The 19,725-nt window shown below is 44.0% G+C and overlaps 1 protein-coding gene and 1 long non-coding RNA gene across 2 annotated transcripts in view; one reads left to right on the top strand and one right to left on the bottom strand.

Moving 5' to 3' along the window:
- Positions 1–19,725, bottom strand: part of LOC111939319 (uncharacterized) — a 143,051-nt gene that overhangs the window by 102,083 nt on the left and 21,243 nt on the right. Inside the window, exon 3 of the mRNA XM_086861031.1 lies at positions 5,955–6,146. The gene's annotated coding sequence lies outside the window, so the exon portion shown is untranslated. The remainder of the gene's footprint in view (positions 1–5,954; positions 6,147–19,725) is intronic.
- On the top strand, positions 1,510–6,358 carry LOC111939409 (uncharacterized). Its single transcript, XR_002869269.2, has 3 exons — positions 1,510–1,597; positions 6,052–6,101; positions 6,196–6,358. It is a non-coding gene; the product is annotated as an uncharacterized LOC111939409 (long non-coding RNA).

The following is a 19,725-nucleotide window of genomic DNA, read 5'->3' as shown; positions in this document are numbered from 1 at the left end:
CCAACTTTGGAAAGTTTTAAAATGCTGAGGATGCCACAGGGAGCTCATTTTGTACCATTTAAGGGCTGAGTTCTGCCAGCAGCTCCTTGTTTAGAGGGGTGAAAACCCCACTGGCAATAAGGTGTTGGGAAGAGTTTGACCCCAAAATCCATTTTGGAGCTCCCTGAAAGACCACTTTGTTGGCTGTTAAATCAGCTTCCAGTCCAGGACCCAGCCCAGCATTCCTATTGTGAATTTTCACCACAGACTATTTAATTCTATTTAAACGTCCCAGCTTAAATTGTACCTGACAGAGATCCTGACACAAATTTCCTCATCTGTGTTTCTGGTTTGCACATGCTGCCATTGTCTGTCAGTCTTTTCCTAAAGCCAGAATCCCATCCTAAGATCTGCACTTCACTGAAATCCATGCAGAAATCACCAAGAACAGACTCACAACTTACAGTCATTCCGTAATTTTCCATAAAATCATACATTCCTTTGCAACCACTGTAATATCCCTGTTCCACAGCCTGTGGTGAAGCATCCCACTGAACTGAACTGATGTACAATGGTCAACAAAGCAGTGAGAGATGAGAATTTGGGTTATTGTTTCTATTCCACTTGTAAAAAAACCCAGTGAGCACCATCATCAATGTCCCTCTTTAGGGTGTTTCAGTTCATGAAGATGTCTGAAGTCCCCTCCTCTTAAAATCAGCCTGGAATGTCACAAAAATGAAATTGTTTCAGTAGTTCCTAAGGTTCATCAAGTCCAAGCTGTGACCCATCCCCACAGGATGCCCTGAGTGCCAGGGCATTCCTTGGGCATCTCCAGGGATGGGCACTCCAAACTTGCCTGGGCAGCCCCTGCCAAGGCCTGAGCTCCCTTTCCATGGGGAAATTCCTGCTGCTGTCCACCCTGAGCCTCCCCTGGCCCAGCCTGAGGCTGTTCCCTCTCCTCCTGTCCCTGTTCCTGGGAGCAGATCCCAAATCCCACCGGCTGTCTCCTCCTGCCAGGGATTTGTGCAGAGCCAGAAATTCCCCCTGAGCCTCCTTTGCTCCAGGCTGAGCTTTCCCAGCTCCCTCAGCCCCTCCTGGGGCTCCAGACCCTTCCCAGCTCCGTTCCCTGCCCTGGACACTCTCCAGCCCCTCCAGGACCTGTTTGAGGGCTCAGACTGGACACAGCACTTGAGGTGTGAGCTCACAGAGGGCAACACCCTCCCTGCTCAGCACTGCTCCGTGGAGACAGCTAATTAACCTGGCATCATTAACCTCTGCATCCACGCCAGCCCTGCTCTGGGCATCCCAAGCAACCCATTTCCAGCTGGTTCCCCCAGCTCAGAGCCCCCCAGCCAGCGGGGCTGAGCTCAGGGGAGTCAGACCCAGCTCAGCAGGCAGCAAATGCTGTCCCTGGGGAAGCTGGAGGAGAGACAGGCCACAAATCCCTGGTTTGTCTGTGCAGGAAAGGGCAGGACACAGCCCAGCAGCACTGCCAGGAAAAGGGGACACACATCAGGCACGTTCCAGAGGGTCCCACAGGCAGCTCAACTCACACAGAGCTTCTGAGACTTCAGCTGGACCTTCCAGACCACCACAGACACGTGTGGCAGGAGTATTGGTGAGATTATGGCTCAATCAGAGAGCAAAAATCTGTTTATGTGGATAGATAGGTATTGATTAAATAGATAAATAGAGGTATTTGATAGATATATTTATACAATTAGAAGATATAATATTATATATGTATATAAATACATATTTTTTACAAATCAGCACATCCAGCCCACATATGATCTGTACATCCAGGGAAAGCTCAGCCTGAGATTCTGTTCCAAATTAAAAGCAGCCCTGCTGCAATTAATCACAGCCTGCTTGATGAAGCACACACTGAAAGGACAACAAGAATTCTGGGAAGCTCAGCCTGTCATCTGCAGCCACAACAAGTTTGGTTTAAACCTCAGGACAATGAGGATTTGTCACCCAGCCCCTGGTCTGAGCTGCTCTGAACACTGTCCCCAAAACAGATGGCTCAGAAGATCCCAAAATATCATTTACAAAAGTTTAGATTATCACAAAATTAAATAACATCCATCCAAAGTGGATTTGAACACTGAACTCTCACTTCTTTTATTTACCATGATTTTATTAATTACTCAATTCAACTATAAACTTGATTATTTACTTCCTTCCCTCTAATTCCTTCCATTCTCTGTCTCCCCATCCCCATTCTCCCCTTTACACCCTACAAAAGTTGCGTCACCCCTGGAAAGTTTACAAAGCTCTGGGATTATCTTAAATCACGTGAGATGACACACAAATATTCGTGCTTCTTCCAGCAATTCTGAAAACTCCAGCAGAACTGAACTCTCTCTTCATTTCTTTGCAAGGAGATATTAAAAAACCTCTCCCAGGATTTAACTCACTGAGCTATTACAGTTTTCAATAGAAAAATGTCTTAGTGAAAAACTCCTCATCAGCTTTTGTTTTAAATTAAGGGCTTAGATTTTATCTGAGGCTGAATCCGCTGCTAAACAAGACTTTTCTCCTGGCTCCCAGCTCCTACAGATGTAAAATAAAAATAAAAAATAATAATAATAAAAAGGTTATAAATATATTCTAAGGGCAGCCCTTACAATGAAGAAATGTTCCATGATCCAGATGTGTCTCCTAAAGCTCCTAAAGCCTCAGAGGGGTGATATTTGCACAGTGGAATTCTCCCAAAAAGCCAAATCTGAGCATTTTGCACCAAGAAGCCCAACAGCCAAAAAAAATTGAAATAAATAAAAAAGTGGGCAGAAGGCACTTTCTGCAGTGGTTGGGATTTTGGTAGGAATGTCTAAAATAGATCAGAGTAAGAGAAAATTTGGGCAAATTTCTTCCTGGAGGAGCCCCAAACCTACAGCTTGTCCTATAGGATCAATTCCAGAGGTTCTTTGAGACATTTAGGGTTTGGTAGAACATTTCTGCTGCCTGATATTATTATTATTATTATTATTATTATTATTATTATTACTACTACTACTACTACTAATACTATTATTATTGTCATTATATGTTGCCCAATAATTCGAAGAGGGAACACAAGCAGTAACGAATAAGAAAAAAAACCAACTCTTACTAAAAGATAATAGATGCAAATAGAAAAATGCATATTTATCAAACAAGCAGACAGCAGCAGTGTGACATTTGCAGATTTCAGGACCTTTAAACGCAGGAATACTGTCCAAAGAGAAAAAATGAAATTAATTTAATCAGTTCTGTGACTCCACTCAAGGTTCTGAGCCAAACCAGAACCTGAGAGGACCTCAGAAGGTCTCTGGTGCAACTTCCTGGGATCCAACCAAAGTATTTTGGGTTTAATCCCATTCCTCATCCACCCTGTGGCTTCCAGCAAGAGAAAATCCTCCACTGGTGTTTATAAAATCACTGAAAGGTGGGGAAGAACCTTAAAATCCATCAAATCCAGGGTCACCTCAACCAGAGCAGCTGCTCTGGGTAATCACCACCACCATTGGGTTTTCCCTCCCCATTCCTGAGTTTTAAATCCAACTGGGTGCTTTTTGTTCAGGGCAGCAGATTGCACCCCTGAATCGATTTAATTTGTTGTTTAATCACCCGTTATTTATACAGAATTCTAAAAGGCATCCCAAGAATAACTGAAATCCCTTGACATGATGCCTTGACTCAAGCTTATTTCACAACAAATCCAGAAATGAGGAGAAAGAACCATGGTTACAGTGAAAATTCCACCCAGTTCCTTCAGAGATGGCTCATCTCTCCACAGCCCTGACAGAAACACAGATATTTCAGAGGAATAAATCATTTCATGTGGTCAATACTGAAGAAGGGAGGTTTTAGGGGGGATTTGCATGTTGAAAAGGTGATGACTTGGCAGAAAGCTGGCAGGATTTTCTATGCACAGGCAGGAATCTGAACCAGAGGTGGAAATCAGGGTGGTTATCAACAGCACAACAGGGGGAGGGAGAACCAGAAACAAAGGCTGGGGTAAATTCTGGAGGAAGAAGAACATGACTTTACCTGGTTTATTGCTCTTAAAGCCAACACTGGCACATTCCTGAGGGGCTTGGGTCCCACCTGTGCTCAGCTCAGCTAATCCTACCCAGAATATTATTTGTAACTTATTATTTGTGTCTTGTTCTTATTCTTTGAGTGGTTTTGCCACGTAAAGCAGGATGAAGCTGGACAAGAAAATGAAAAGCTGGTATGGGAAAACTACCATCAGTTAAGAGCTCATTTTGATTTTGATAAAGGCCTGAACAGGCCTCTTAAACTTACAGAAATCATGGAATGGTTTGGGTTGGAAGGGACCCTAAATCCCATCCCATTCCAGGGACACCTCCCACTGTCCCAGGCTGCTCCAAACCTCATCCAGCCTGGCCTTGGGCACGTCCAGAGATCCAGGGGCAGCCCCAGCTGCTCTGGGCACCCTGTGCCAGGCTCTCCCCACCCTCTGAGCCAGGAATTCCTTCCCAAAACCCCATCTAAAACTCTCTAAATTCCTCTAAATCCTGCAGCAACTGAAAAAGCAACCAGGCCCTAAGAGGTGACACCAGACATGAGTGTCCCTTCTCAAACCACGGACAAAAAATTACTGGTAAACCAAAAGAACAGGTGGAAACACAATCTGTGAAATTCCCTTTTTTAAACCTATAACTCACACCCAGGTTGAGTCTTTTGTAGTCAAAACAAATGTAAAGAAACAAATCAATGCCCACAATTCTCAGGACATGCCCAGTGTTTCCACACCCACCACCCTGGCTCAGGAAAATTCATTCCTGTCCATAGAAGTGGGAATTCCATGCAGAGCTTGATGAAAGCAATAGAGCAGGTTGCAGGTGTATAAATACAAGTGAAATTGTTCTACAAATCGCTTTCCCACCCAAATCACCTTGTGGCAAAGGGAAATAATGTTCTGAAATGTGAATTAAGGCAGCTTTGAGCACACGAGGCACTTCTGACACGACACCAAAACAGAGCAATTGACCCGAGTTGGAAAGAAAGCAACAGTCATTAAAAAAACTCTTCTTTCTCTTCCTTGCCAATATTGTCACGTGAAAGTTTCCTGCTGAACTTTCAAAGTTCTGCTTTGGTTAAACTCTGGCCCATATTTTGAAGAAGGAGGAGTGAAATCTGCCAGCACAAAACTGCCAGAACTCAGGGAAGTCAGGACAGGTCCCTGACATTCCCACACAAGAATTCCTGCCTTGCCCCCTGTTCCTGAAGCATCCAACTGATGCTGTGACAGTTTCCATCAGATCAGGGGCTGTCCCTGCACACCCCCTGCATTCAGAACTTTTCCAGCACTCAGAGTTAACCACAAATTTGCCCTGATTTCCTGAAAACCAACATCATCTCACCCATTAGGACAATAATTGCCTGGCTGGTCTCTCACTGCACACTTCTCCCACAGCTTCCCCTGCCTGAATGAGTCTCTCCAAGCAGGCTTTTCCCAGTGGAAGATAAGAAGTTCTTTCATGCCTTATTTCAGACTCTTCTACTTTTAAAGAATCTCTTTTCTACCTGCCAGGCTTTTCTCCCATCAAGGGATAAATTCCATGAACAAGGAGGAAAGCAGTGCCAATCCCCTGGGAAGGTTGTGGCACACAGAGCCCACCTGGACACCAAATCCATGGTGGTGGCTCAGTTCTGGGGGTTTGCACACCCCAAAATCCTAAAAAGGCAGAGGGTTGTCTAATCAGTGATTTAAAGTAACACAGAATGGATTTGGGATTAGCCAAAGGTTCATAATCCAAGGGTTCAGCTTTTCCTGACACAACTCTGGGGTAGCTCTTGTTGCATTCTGGACTCTATAAACTCTCCACAAGTGTGCAGTGACACCCTGGCCACTGGCAGGGGACAAGAACCCTGATTAATGCACCAAATTCTCATCAAATCTGAACGAAATAAAACTTTGCTGACACAATTTCTGCGTGTGAGAGCTCACAAGGACTCACCAGGGAAGCTCCAAACAGGGGAGGTGGTGCTTGCCTGAAGCTCCAGGTGTGATGGAGCCTCTGCAGAGCTCAGATCTTCTTCCTGTGCCTTGGGCAGGTCTTTCCTGGAGATTTCCAGCCCTGGCTCCCAGCTCCAGAAGAATCCAGGTGATCCTTTCTCTTTTTCATGAGCAATTCCCACTGAAGTTAGTCCTATGAGATGGGGGAAAAAAAAGAGATATATTTATTTCTTTCTTTGCAGAACAGAACTGTAAGAGTTGCTCACTGAAATCCCACGAGAAAGAGTGAAATAGGTGCCTGGGACTTGAGCTGACACCACACAGAGAACTTCAGAGTACAAGAATGGAATCTGGGGCAAAAAAACCCATTTTTATATGCTCATATTAAAAGCAGCGTGAACACAAGTTGTTTTGATTAATAAGGAGATAAAATCATTTTTAAAAAATTAAACAGAGTGAAGCTTTCCCTTCTCCACCTGAAACAGATCAGACTGGAACACCTCTCCCCCTGAATCACCCTTTTTACAGCAAATTTCATCTCTGGGCCCAAATGTTTCTGCCTTTGCTCTAAAAAAACTTCTTTTTCCCCCCTGGCAAACCACCACATTCCCCTGGCACTCTGGAGTGTGCAGACACACCAAATTCTCCCTCAGCTCTAAGATTTCCCTACCTAAAGAAAACACCTCAAGTAATTCAAAGATTTACTCCTAGATTTGGGAGGTCAGAGTGGAGGAGGAGGAGGGAGGAGCAGGACTCGGGGTTGGTGGAGTCACTCAGTGGGCATCTCTCACCAGGAGTGCAAAAGCAGAGCTGTGCATGCAGGAAGCTCTGCCAGATAAACCCACAGCCTCAAAAAGCAAAGAAACGAGCCAGGCCTGATCCTGATTCATCAGTATTCAGCCGTGAATTCAGCGGGACAGCTCGGAATTTACACTGGAATAAGGAAAAATCAGGATTAGGCACCATCTGTCTCGGAGAGTGAAGCGACCAGAATTGCTCTGCACATTTGAATCCTCTTCCCCCATTTCTTTAATCTCTTGCACATTCCAGGTTTTCCATTCAGCTCCGGTGACAAAAGATTTTACAAAATGACAGTCCAGATTGAGAGAAAAAGAAATTACAACCTCTGACAAAAGAGATGCCAAACTTTTTATCAACGATAAGTGCTCCTTCCACGCAGACCCGGGGCTGCAATGGTAAATATAAGGCAGATGTCGAATGGAAATTAAACATTGTGCTCCCAGGGTGGCCTCAGCTGCATTCAGAGCTTGATTTAAAACAAGGCCAGAGTTCTTTCATCATTTCTTCAAAAAAAAAGTTTCAAACGTAAAGATATTCCAAACAGGCGCATACTTGACCTAGAACTTGGCGGTGCAGGACAATAAATGAGTGTAAAAAGCACCAGCACGGGGGAGAAAAGGCAAAGTGAGCTGTCTGCAGGATGGACTGGGAGAATTTGGTCCTCAAAGCACTTCTATTTCGGCATCCTGAGAGTTAAGAGGGAATCCAGGTGAAATATCTTGGCCCCCTTTCTAAATTCCCACCAAAACCTCTCATTTGGGAGGCTCGGCCAGCTCGATATTCTGCAACAGAACCAAAACCAAGCCCAAGGACCCAGCAGTTTGAGGAGTATTTCCCTGCCAGCTTCTTTAAGACTTAAACCATATTTACATCTGTGCAAGCACTGGTATTATTAGACATGATAAAATAGCACGAGACGTTTGCAATGGCTCAGATATTCAGCCTCAAGCAGCAGATATTTGAACGGTCTGCAGTGTTTGCTTTTAATAATTTCTGATCATGTAACAGCTCAGCCAAAAAAACATAATAATAGGCTTCCAAAAATTAAACCCCCAGACTGTTAAATATCCTGTACAGTGAGGGCAGAGAGAATAAATTTAAGGATTGAAAGGATGATGCTCATATTTATAGAAACAGTTAAAAGCACAAACCAAATTGCATTTGCTTCCCTTTCACTTTGTTAGATTTTTTTTTAAAGTCAAGTTAAAAAAAAAAAATAATAATGAAAGTGAAATGAGTGAAATATTTACATCTTGAACACATAAATATGTTTGCACTCTTCTGGGCAGCTCCCTTTTAGAGATAATTTTCTCCTCGCAGCAATATCACCTCAAACGCAGTAAAACAAAAAAACTTTTGAGGCCATGACTTTGTAACCTCCCTGAAGTTTTGAACACGGGCAGAACTGGCCTGTGCACACACAAGACAATCAAACACACGTTTAAACATCAAGCAAACTCCTGCCTATATTCATTTATTTTCGCCTTCCACCAAAGGAAGAAATTGTGACAAGATTTTACTTTGAATGCCCTGACAAAGCAGCACTTTCTGGCACGAGCAGGACACTCATCCCCCCTTCATCTCCCAGCACAAGATTCAATCAGCTGAAACACAAACCTCATTCTGCACTGAGAGATTTTTATTTATTTTTTTCTTTTTCCCCCCCAAATAAAACCAACTCGCAAACAGCCTCCCTGGCCTTTTTAAAACCCCGTTTTCAATTGCTTTTAAAACATAAAATAGAGATGGATGGATGGATGGATGAATGGATGGACAGCTAGAGAAATGCTTTCAGTCATGCTTCCTCCCCCCCCACAACACCTTTAAAATTGAAAAGCATCAGTATCCAAATAGCAACAGGAAATTTTTACCTTGTGACTAAATAGCTCACTGTTCACTTTGCAGCTGCCTCTATTTTTTGCTGGGCAAAAAAAAAAAAAACAACCAAAAAAAACCACCAAAAAAAAAAAACCCAAAAAAACACCAATACAAAAGTCTTTCCTAAGAAAACCAAGCTTTTGACATAAGGGCAGCGCCAAACGCAAACCTACAAAGAAATTTCTTTTTTTCCCCCCGTCCCGTCGTTATAATTCCTAATTTTGTGGGATGTATTGCTGGGGCTGTTTATCATAACAGTGTGCAATAAAAAGGACGACTAACTCTTGCAATTTTCTCCCTACTCCTCCCCTTGACAGGGGCCACTGATAGGGAAAGAGGCTCGGAAAAGCAGAGCAGTGAAAGGCTAAGAAACAATAGGCAACCATGGCTTTGACAATGCAGCCCTGAACCCTTTTTGCTCCCGCTGTGACACTTGCATTCAAGAGCAAGGGCGGCTGCCATCATAAGAATGGACAATGGCATGAGGAATACAAGGGAGAAGGGGGGGGATATATATATATATATATATATATATTAAAAAAAAGGGGGGGAAATCAGATGAATTCAGAGCTAAGATGGCAGAGCTCTCACCTTTTCCGCTTTTTTCGAGTAATCTGGATGGAGACGTCCCGCAGAGAAGAGATAAAAAGGGTTGTGCTGAACTGTTGGATGGTTCTGAAGACTTCTGCATTTGCAAACGCATTTTAGAACTATTTGTAGGGGTATATATGCTGCATGCCATCTCTCTGTCTCTGTCTCTCTCTCTCTCCCTGTGTCTCTCTCTCTTCTGTTTTATGTCCTGCTATCTCCATCACACACCTCTAATAGTATGAAGACTTTCTGCCCGTGTAAGTAAGTGAGAGTGTGTGTGTTCCTTAATGTTTGAATCAAGACACACGTCTGCATGCATTTCTAATCTAAGGAGCCTATAGCAGTTACTACAACTATCAATTAGTCAGCAATAGCTCCAGATCCCCATGTGTCTAGGTGAACAAAGGTGAGAAACACATGCAAATAGTCCTCCAGCACCTGGGTCACGTACAGTAACTTAGCCAGCAACAAATAATTGCATCTGTTTCTGCCTTTTTTTCCGTGCTCCTCGCTCGCTGGGATGCAAAGTTCCAGGTTATTAATGTGGAATAGCAGCACAATTAGGCATGGCACTGTCTATTTTCAGCCCAACGACACAATAAAAGGGAATTAAGCCGAGCTGGGATGGGAATAAACGGGGGACTTAAAAGGGTTTAAAGTAAAAGATGCTCTGAGCTGTTGCAGTGCTTCCATTTTATTTTATTTTTTATTTTTATTTTTTTTTGAGCAATTGTTTTGAGTTAAAGGATGCGAATGATGTAAGATGTATTTGGTCGTTTCATATCTGTTAGATAAGAAACTGATTATTGCAGAGGAGACAGAGTGGATGCCTAATTTCCTGAAGTTAAGTCCATAAAGAGGGTAAGCTAAATCTGTTACTATTTTTTTATTAATTAAGCGACTGTTACTTCTAAGATCATTTTAAGGGTGGTTTTTTTTCAGATGTTTTAGACTTAAGCCAAACAATTAAGAAGAAAGATACGGTACCTTTTACTCTCTCCTTCTTCTTAACCTCACAAAAAAATGAGCCTCACCTTTAAAAACTGTCAGAATCAAAACGAGCTAAAGAAAAACCCTCCCAAAAACCCTAAAAAGAATTAAATTAAAAAAAATAATAATAAAAAAGCCCTGAATAAAATCAAAAACAATAAAATGCAAAAAGCTCCGAAATCCAGCACCACCCTGACTCCACCACAAGAAAAGACAGAGCTAGGCTGCGATCCAGAGAGCATTTCAGAGGTGACAACACAGGCTGGGGACAATGTTATTTACACAGATTTGATCAGAGCGGCCACGGGCTCCAAACTCTAATTGAATTTGCAGAAATTATCCAGCCCGCATTTCGGAGTGCGGGGAACTCCGAAAACGAAGCGGTTCCACAGAGTTTGGGGATGAGAATAAGCATCATTTTTTTCCCCCCTGCAAGGCTGCACAAACTCTCTCGTTATCTCCCTTTCTCCTGATCTCAGCTTCCGTGGGAGGCTAATTAGTGACACCAAAGGCAAAATATCCTCGCTGCTTTTGGGCTCAGAGGAACTGAGTTTATTTAGCTTGAGACAGCATAAAGGAAAAAGAAAAATTATAAAAAATATAAAAAAAAAATTAAATTAAATCATCTTCAATTTCAAATAACTGATGAAAGCAACCCCTCCCCAGCTCCCTCACCTTTTAGGAACAGCCAGTGGCTGGAAGGTTGGAGCTGCTAACGACACTGAAGGTGCTCAAGATTAAAGGAGAGCTGCAGGAACAGCTTTGCCCCGAGAAGCCCTGGCTGGGAGCATCCCAGAGCTGAGCCTGAAAATAAAGCAGGAACGGGCTGGAAAAACCCCGCTGCTGGGTGGGTGTTGTGCTCTGACCCACCATCCACTCCCAAACTTGGGAATTGCAGGAGAACTGGAGATTCCCAGTCAGGAGCATCACCTGCAGCGGCCGGGCTCTGCATCCCTGGCTGGACCAGCTCCGCTCTCAGGGCAGGGAAAACCCTCCCAAAAAAACCTCCCCCCCTAAAATAAACCCACCAAAATAATCTCAACCCTCTCCCTGAACAATGAGACCTTCTAAAATCCACATTCGGGAGGGTATTCCGTGCAGATAGGCAGGGGGAGGGGGCGGGGGATGAGGACAACATTTCCCATCAATGCCGTTTATTCCTTAGTCTCGGAAAAAAAAGGCTCTTTCCCCACTTTAGTGGGAATTTCTCATCTCGTTCCTCGGGCCAGGCTCACTGCAAATGTCCAGCTCAGGTGGGAAGGGGCATTTGTTTAGGGGGTCAGGCAGAAAGTGATGCCTTTCTGGGGGTGAAAAGTGGTTAAATAATAGTAAAAAGTGTCATTTCTCTGGTGATCTGTCTGCTAAAACACTTGGGCACGCAGATCCGGGGATGGGAAAGGAGCTGAGGGAGGAAGGTGGCTAAAACAGAGAGCTGCCTATTCCCAACACTATTTTACATCTAATTCTTCCAGCTTTCAGCTTTCTCACCACAGCCCATTCCCATAAAATAAGCCAGCTTTCTTTAAGATTAAAAAAAGCCCCACACAGATGAATAGACAGCACTAATCAGATGTAATGTAATCGAATACTCTTCTTCATCTAATCTGCCTGCTCTGTGTAATCTCGCTATTCTCCCAGCTCCAGCATTTGTAACAGGCATGACATTGATTCCCATCTCGGATAATGTTATTTCAGTGTTTTATTCTTAAATGAGCCTACAAGTTGGGTGGCTGCTTGGCATTCCAAACTCTTCATCAACTTTGCGCAGCGATCTGGGGGTGTAAAGAGGAGCGGGGCTGCTCCTCTCTGCTGCTTTTCAATGGTTTCATCTCCCAGCCCTCAGAGCCTGGCACGAATTTTTATACAGACAAAAGAATTTAACCACAGAGCTGCCTGGGATCAACGGCAAAAAAAATAAAATAAAAAAATAAAATAAACCCAAATCCCACCAAAGCTCATTTGATAAGATCTGCCCGCAGCCAGCAGCTGGGAAAAGCTGAAATCTTTGCACAGAGAGCTGGTGGGGTTTGTTGTTGTTTGGGTTGTTTTTTTTTTAATGTTTTCTAAAATGCAGAATGATTTCCTTGAATAAACATTTCGGCAGCGTCCACCTAGGTTTTCCCCAAAGAGAAAGGAAAGCCTGGTGTAATTTTCCAGGACGAGCAGGATTCCCAGCTAATCGGACAAATCGTTCTGCTGGGGGAATGACAGCAGTGGGGAGAACAAACAAACCCTCTCACACAAACAAATATATTTGAATGTAATAAAAATGTTGACAACCGTTATGTGATTAAAGCAATTGTTTTATTCATTTAAGGCCTCACCATCGGAATAATTTAAAATTAAGTGAGAAACATCAGCCCCTTGGGTTTTGCAGAAGATATTTAATTTGGAGGAATAGTTGTGGGGTTGTCTTTTTTTTTTTTTAAACATAGCTATTTTCAACGTTGCAAGATAAAGCTCTCTCTCTTTTTTTTTTTCTAATTTTATTTTAAGAATAGACCCCATTTAGGATTTCACATTGTAAATCTCCCTATGTCTGAATGCTGTTACAAGGTTTGACAATGAAAGAATAATTCATGTCAGACAAAAAGAGCCCTTCAATCAGCTTCATGCAGCTTTTCTCCTGCAGGGCTATGCCAAAACGAATGTGGAATCCTGAACTGAACCATCCATCACATTTCCCGAGTCTTTCAATTAATGACACTGCAATCAGATCGATGGCGTGTAATAAGAAAAGAGCTTTGCATTTCTATACCTATTAATTCGCTGAGTAACTCCAGTGGTAAAACGTGACCAGAAAGGGAAGAGAAAAGAAAATTTCATCCTCCTGGCGAGATTTTGGGGGATGTTGAAGCCACTCTGGACGAGGCTGGGTGTCACCCCAAGCCCTGCTCAGAGCAGAAAAAACACAGGTTTGGGTTTTTTGCTGTTTGAAAGCAGCACAGCCTCTCTCTTGCAGACAGGTATTTTCTGCTGCTAACCAAGGATTTTCTAGGGAGAAACTCTAAAGGGGAGCTTGTTTTTCTTGCAGGCCGGTCAGGGGTGTCCCAGGGCAGGATGTGCAGCCTGTTTTGCAGGCAGAGGCAGTAATTAGCCACCAAATTCCCAGATCACAACACACGCCGAGGATGGAGCTACCTCACGCAGCGACTGAACCTCCAACAAAACGAGCTGGGGAGGGGGTGAGGGCAGTCAGGACACACACACACCAAAAAAAAAAACCTCTACCAGCAGCCCTGGGATGAAATTAGGGTGACCTCACGTCGGTGAAGTGGCATAAGATATTTTGGATCGATGACAAAAAATTATCGAGGCTTTGCAGAACGGAGCTGCCAAGCACATTTCAATTCCCTTCCTGCAGGCGTTGGGGGATTGTTTGGAGAAGCAGAGAGCTGCAGGCAAGGGAAAAGTGCAGCTCACCAGAACACAGGCATGATTAAAAGGAGATAATTTGAATTATTTTTCCTTTTAAAAGGTAGATTTTGTGCCTTAAAATGCCCAGCTTATGAAATACTGCCTCTGAAAACCAAACTCAAACCAAGGGGTTTCTCCACCATGGAGGGAAGGAGAGATTTGGAGGTGGATCACCGGTGGTGAGAGACAAATTTTGGCTCCAGAAGGATCCCCTTGTGTTGCCCTGGACAGGAAACTGGAGGTGAAGTGTCCCCACCAACCCCAGCCCCTCCTCTGGGCTGGATAATTCCCCAACCTCCAGCACTGACATGAATTTCAGCAGCTTTGGCTTCACCTCAAAGGAAAAGGAGCTGCAGCTGGGACAGGAGATGGACCTGGGTCAAAACCTTCAGAAAAACCTTCTTTTGGGAGCAATAGACTTTCAGGGAGGTTGTGTACTCTGGAAGTCTTCAGAAAAGGGAAAAAAAAAACCCCAAAACCAAACAACTTTATGAGAGAAAACAAGGAATGGAACAACAGGAAACAAGGGAGGTTTTCAAGGTTCACTTGCCCAAATATCAAAGAGTGCCCTTAAAGGATCATTTCTGGCTTTTCCTCTTGACATCTTTTATGATCAAGGTTCAGCAATTTCAAATTTCAACAATTTCAAATTTCAGCAATTTCAAGTTTCAGCAATTTCAAGTTTCAGCAATTTCAAATTTCAGCAGCCTCTTAAAAAAAATTAAAAAAAAAAAAGAAAAGAAGAAAAGAAGAAAAGAAAAGCAGAAGAAAAGAAGAAAAGCAGAAGAAAAGAAGAAAAGAAAAGCAGAAGAAAAGAAGAAAGCTTTGTGAGTGCTGCAGCTGAATGTGCCCATCCATGCCACACACAGGGAGCCAGACACAGGCTGAGCACCCAGGATGGGAACTGAAAATTCCAGCGAAATGGGACGGTGCCCATGAGCTGACTTGCAAAATAACTGCAACTCAAGCACAGTCTGAGGTGCCCAGACAAAGAACAATAAATAAATAAATCATGTCGGAGCAGAGACAATCCCTCTGCAGTAAAACAGGAGAGCTGAATGCCAGCTAAAGAAATCTGAAAAAATGAAATGTGGGATGAGGAGGGGCAAGGCTGAAAGGGACTTGGAATAGGAAGGAAAATGCAAAATATTTGTATTGCACATCACCACATCTCATCCTCTGCAGTAGGGGACACAAAGACACAGCTGTAGGTGTGTCAGGATCCCCCAATATTTTGGAGGAGCAGGTTTTGGAGCTCAGGGGCAGCACTAACACCCCAGTGACCCCCAAGGAACAGCCACACCACCTCTCCTGACCCACAGCAAAACAACCCTGAGTGGTTTGAGGGTGTCAGCAGCTCCACACAGGGAGGTGTCTTCAATCCCAGGGGCTGGGGGGCTGCTCCTGCCCTTACAGGATTCCCACAGCTCATCCATGCCCGGAGATCTCCAGCTCTGAGCAGTGCCCTGTCCACTGCAGGGCACAGTCTGTGCTCCGTGCCTCAATAAAGCACAAATGTACAGTAAAGCACAAATGTACAGTAAAGCACAAATGTACAGTAAAGCACAAATGTACAGTAAAGCACAAATGTCAGCGAGCAGCTCAGGCAGAGGGGAGAAAAGGGTGCTGCTGCCTCCAGCCATGATTTCAGCCCTGGCTGCCTTCCAGGAGCTCACAGAGCTTCACAAGGCATGGGCAGCCTTGCTTGCATCTGCTTCCCTCTGCTGTAGCTGCAGACAGACTTGCACACTGCTATTTTCTAATTTTTTTTTTTGCTTTTAAAATAGGTTTGGATAAGATTTTGGGAGGCTTTCTCGGGCTCCTTCTCCTCCTCTCTCTCAAAGGAGCTTGGGGACCGATCACTGCAAATGAATTTGATGAAGAGAAGGCTTCTCTGTTTGCCTTGTTCAGGGCTGGGGCAAAGGCAGCATCTGGGCTGGTGGGGGAGCATCTGTCTGCAAAAACCGTGGGGCCCCTGCCAGCAGAGCCAGGTACCTCCCTGTTTCTGGACAGACAGGCAAAAAATCCCCACCTGGACTGCCCAAATCCATGGCCAAAGCCAAGCTTTGGGAGCCAGCCCTGGGAATTCGGCTCCCAAGGTGCAATCCCCAGCATTGCAATAGTCATTATTCCTTTTTTCCACTAAAAATTTTCCTTTCGTTTTCCTTTCCTTCCACTAAAACAGCGTTTTCTCCACGCTCCTGGTGCTCCTGCCCGTGATTAATACAACAATTACAGGTCATCATTAAAGCAATCAATGCAACAAGGGCGCTGCTCCTCAGCCAGCACCTGTAAAATGTCCCTGTAGCCTCCTTATCTGGGAATCCAACCTCAGCTTGCTCCAAACCCAGAGTGCTGCAATCATCCCTTTCCATCCAAACAGAAGTATTCCAATATCTGCCTTTTGCAAATAATTACTGACAGCACCAATGTTATTGAAAATGAGAGGGGAAACTGAAGGTGGGTGAGATCACAGAATTAAAGGATGGGTTGGGTTGAAAGGGACCTTCAGAATCACCCTGGTGCTAAAATATTTGGAGGATGTGCATGGAATTACAAGGCTGGAAGAGGTTGGACATGTTTTAAGTTCTTAAATAAAGAGAGGAACATATATTAGGACAATTCTGTGGTTTCAGGCACCCCAATGAGAACAGGGGGACCCTTTAAAAAGGACAGTGTGTGCACTGAGGAGTCAAAGCCCAGGGTGGGGTAGGGGTGATCCCAGCTTCCCATTCCTCACCATGACATGCCATGAAATAAAAAAAAACCCATAAATTCTGGTCTGGGCTCTCTCCACAGCCTGCCCTCACCCTCTGATAAAACAATGGAATCACACCCACCAATACTGGCAGCTCCCAGGTTTGTTTTTCCCAGCAGGCCCAAAGGATCTCTGGGGGCCACTGCTGCTCCCAGTTTATACCAAAATGCAGCTCCCAGCCTGGAACACCCTGCCCTGAGCTGTTCCAGGACACTCTCAGCTCCTCCCAGCCTGGAACACCCTGCCCTGAGCTGTTCCAGGACACTCTCAGCTCCTCAGGCCCATCTGGAACGGGATAAGGACGCACTCAAGGGGAGGGAGAGGCTCTGGAAGGAGTTCATTGATTTCCCTCTCTCAATCTCCCTGCTGGAATCTCTGCTCAGAGCCACAGGGTGGATGATAATCCAGTGGATTTATTTCTCCTTCTGGAGGTGTGGAAAACTGACCCATAGCAGGATTCCCAATGAAATTTGGAGGCTGTTCCAGAGCTGAGAGCAGGAATCAAAACCCTGCACAGCCCTCAGAGCCCATCACCAGCCAGACAGCAGCAATTAGCTCCTGTTCCCTCATCAGCAGTGTGCCCTCAGTCACTTAATTAACAAAAATATTTTAGTGGTGTCAACTTGGTTTCAAAAAGAATCTTTTTATTTTATTTTTTTTTTCTTTCAAGAGTTGTGCCTAGAGATACTGTGAAGATTTTCAGAATGATGGGCTCTGATCAAAAACACACAAAAATCCCCAGTCAACCTCTGGGTCTTTATCTGCACCTTCCAGCTACTGAACTTTTAAATTCTGAGCATCACATGTTTAGGGCTGACACTCTACTCGTGATTTTTGAGGCAAAATCATTGAGGGAGTCTCCCTGCACAAGTGGAAACACTTCCAAGAAACTCATTTCTCAGTTCAGATCGTTCCATCTTCGGACTTGCCCCCTTTTCTTCACTGGCTAAAGAGATCCTGGCTGCAGCATTCCTAACTTTTAATTAATTTCAACTTTTTTTATTTACATCTAGACCTCTCCAAGTGTGCAGCCCTTGGATGAGGAACATTAGGATTCCCTACAGGGCTGTAGCAGCCAAAAACTGATAAAGCTTTTTGAATTTCCTCTGATGTTTGAAAATAATCAATTTCCAAAGCCTTGGCCAGTATTTTAACAATTTTTTGCCAATCAGTTTTGTGCATTCCTTGACTTTCCCAGGAGTGTGAGCTTGGGAGACAGTGGTTATGGACGTTATTTGTGCTGGGTAAGGAAATAACTCATTAATTCAAGTGTGTAATGATTTCCTTCTCTTTCTTACCTTGGTTCTCACCCTCTCATTGTTCTTCTCCCTCTCCTACACTTTTAAACATAACACACAAATAGATTTGCTCTTGGTGGATATGGTGATAACTCTCAGAAAAAAAGGAGCTTAATCTTAAATAATGCTGGGATACAGGACTAAAACCAATCTATTCACATTCCTGTGGGCTAGAAAATAAATTTTATTCACTCCAAAGCTGAGAAATGGCATAATTGGGCCCTATCAGATGCTTATCAGATTGATGCCAGTGGTTAGTGAGCCTTAACTGCAAACACAGATACATCTGTGCTCTTTTTCGAGGGAAGTCACCTCTCCTCCAAGGGTACATTAGTCACAGGGAAACTGTTGAACCTCGAGAAATAAAACTTTCCTGGTGGTCACAGTAGTTGCCTGGTGGAAGAGTTTATTACCCTGACACCAGGCTGTAAAATTACCATTATTATTGAACTCTGGAGTGAGTGCTGCTTTTCAGCAGTGGATTACAACTGGCTGAGCGTGCTCTGGGAGGGATTCAGAGCTCCAGAGGCAGAAGATGAGGAATTCAAACTGTTTGGGCTCGCTGGAGGATGTTCAGGAGCTTCAGCACCTGTGTAACAGAGGCCAAGATTTTTTGGTCGCCCATCAAAATATTCCCAGACCAACCCTATTTAAGGCTTTTATCAAAACCTTATATTTAGTAAAAATCCAATGAAAATAACATCCTCTAAACAGTTCTTGTAATCTAAAAACCCAGAATAGATGATCCAACAGAGGGTCTGAACTCTTGTGTTCGCCCTGAGCCCTTCCTCAGGGAGCAGAGGCCAAGTGCACTGGGGCTCCCTCGTGTCCTGGGCACTCCAGCTCTTTATCCAGCACCACTGGGATATTCCCCAAGATTTTCAATCCAGTTTCTTTCAGGAACTCACCTTCAGGAATAGGTTTGGGAAGAAACAGCATTGACACCTCATAACTCTCGTTACCTGTGGGCTTGCTAAAAACAAAAAAAATGCCTGGAGAAGCCCTTGAGAGGGAAATTTAGCCTGGTTTGAGCAGGTGGGGTCAGCAGCGAGGGTTTAACCCATTTATCCCATTTTTCCCACTGGAAATGTGGCCCAATGAATGCAGCAGAACTGAAAAAACAGCCATCCACAAACCGTGATCAGAGGCTGAGGTTTCTAAACCGTATTGAGGTTGCAAAAACAAATTGACATCAACATATGGGGGAAGTCTGAAGTTGCAGCAAACATTCGCAAATGTGAGAAACTTTGGCATGCAAGAGTCCCCATTAAATTCAAATACACAATGCACAAGATTAAAGTTATTCAGAGGCATTAATGTTTGCAAGATCAGACCCCTGAGATGTCTCTGTGTAGTAACAGTTACTTTAGGTTTAATCTGTTATTGCATTAATATCTATAAAGAGCATATATAAATACAAATCAGATGGCAGCTGCAGTCTTGCTGAAGAAAAAGATTGAAGGGCCTGGGGGGAACTAAAATTTCCACGATGGGAATTTCCAGTGCCACGTATTTTGGGGATTCTCATCCTGCTCAAACCAAAGTTATTTTCTGGTTTTTACACAATGCACACACACAGATATGTGAGAACAAAAAAAAGGCAGAGAAAATAATTAGGGAAAGGCGAGAAAGACAATAAAAATAGTTTTCAAGTGGACAGACTGCCCTTGCACAGGAGCAAGTGATGGACTTAAGCATGGCAGCCCCCCTCAGATTTCTGTGAAAAGCCTGATGTGCTCTACTTAACACTTAAGAAAATTCACTGGGGAATAATGACCTCTAATTTATTTTGGCTACAGTGATGTTCATCTGTGCCCCTGTTAATCTCGCTCTGAAGATTTCAGGGGACTTCTGAACTGGAGCCTGGCTCATTCTCCAGTGCCTGGTAGTTAATCTGCTGGGATATTTCCCCAAATAACCATCTGCTCCACCTTGTATTTGTTTCACTCCCCGACCATCTCAGCTCTTGGTCCGTCCTGCTGGCTTATTCAGCACTCTTTAAATTTCTCCTCTGGCCTTATGTCTGGTTGCTTATGTTT

This window comes from Cyanistes caeruleus, chromosome 23 (assembly GCF_971803275.1).
Source record: "Cyanistes caeruleus chromosome 23, bCyaCae1.hap1.1, whole genome shotgun sequence".
Classification (NCBI taxonomy): domain Eukaryota; kingdom Metazoa; phylum Chordata; class Aves; order Passeriformes; family Paridae; genus Cyanistes; species Cyanistes caeruleus.
The sequence above is the reverse complement of the archived record's forward strand: the minus strand, read 5'-3'. Positions and strand labels throughout refer to the sequence as shown.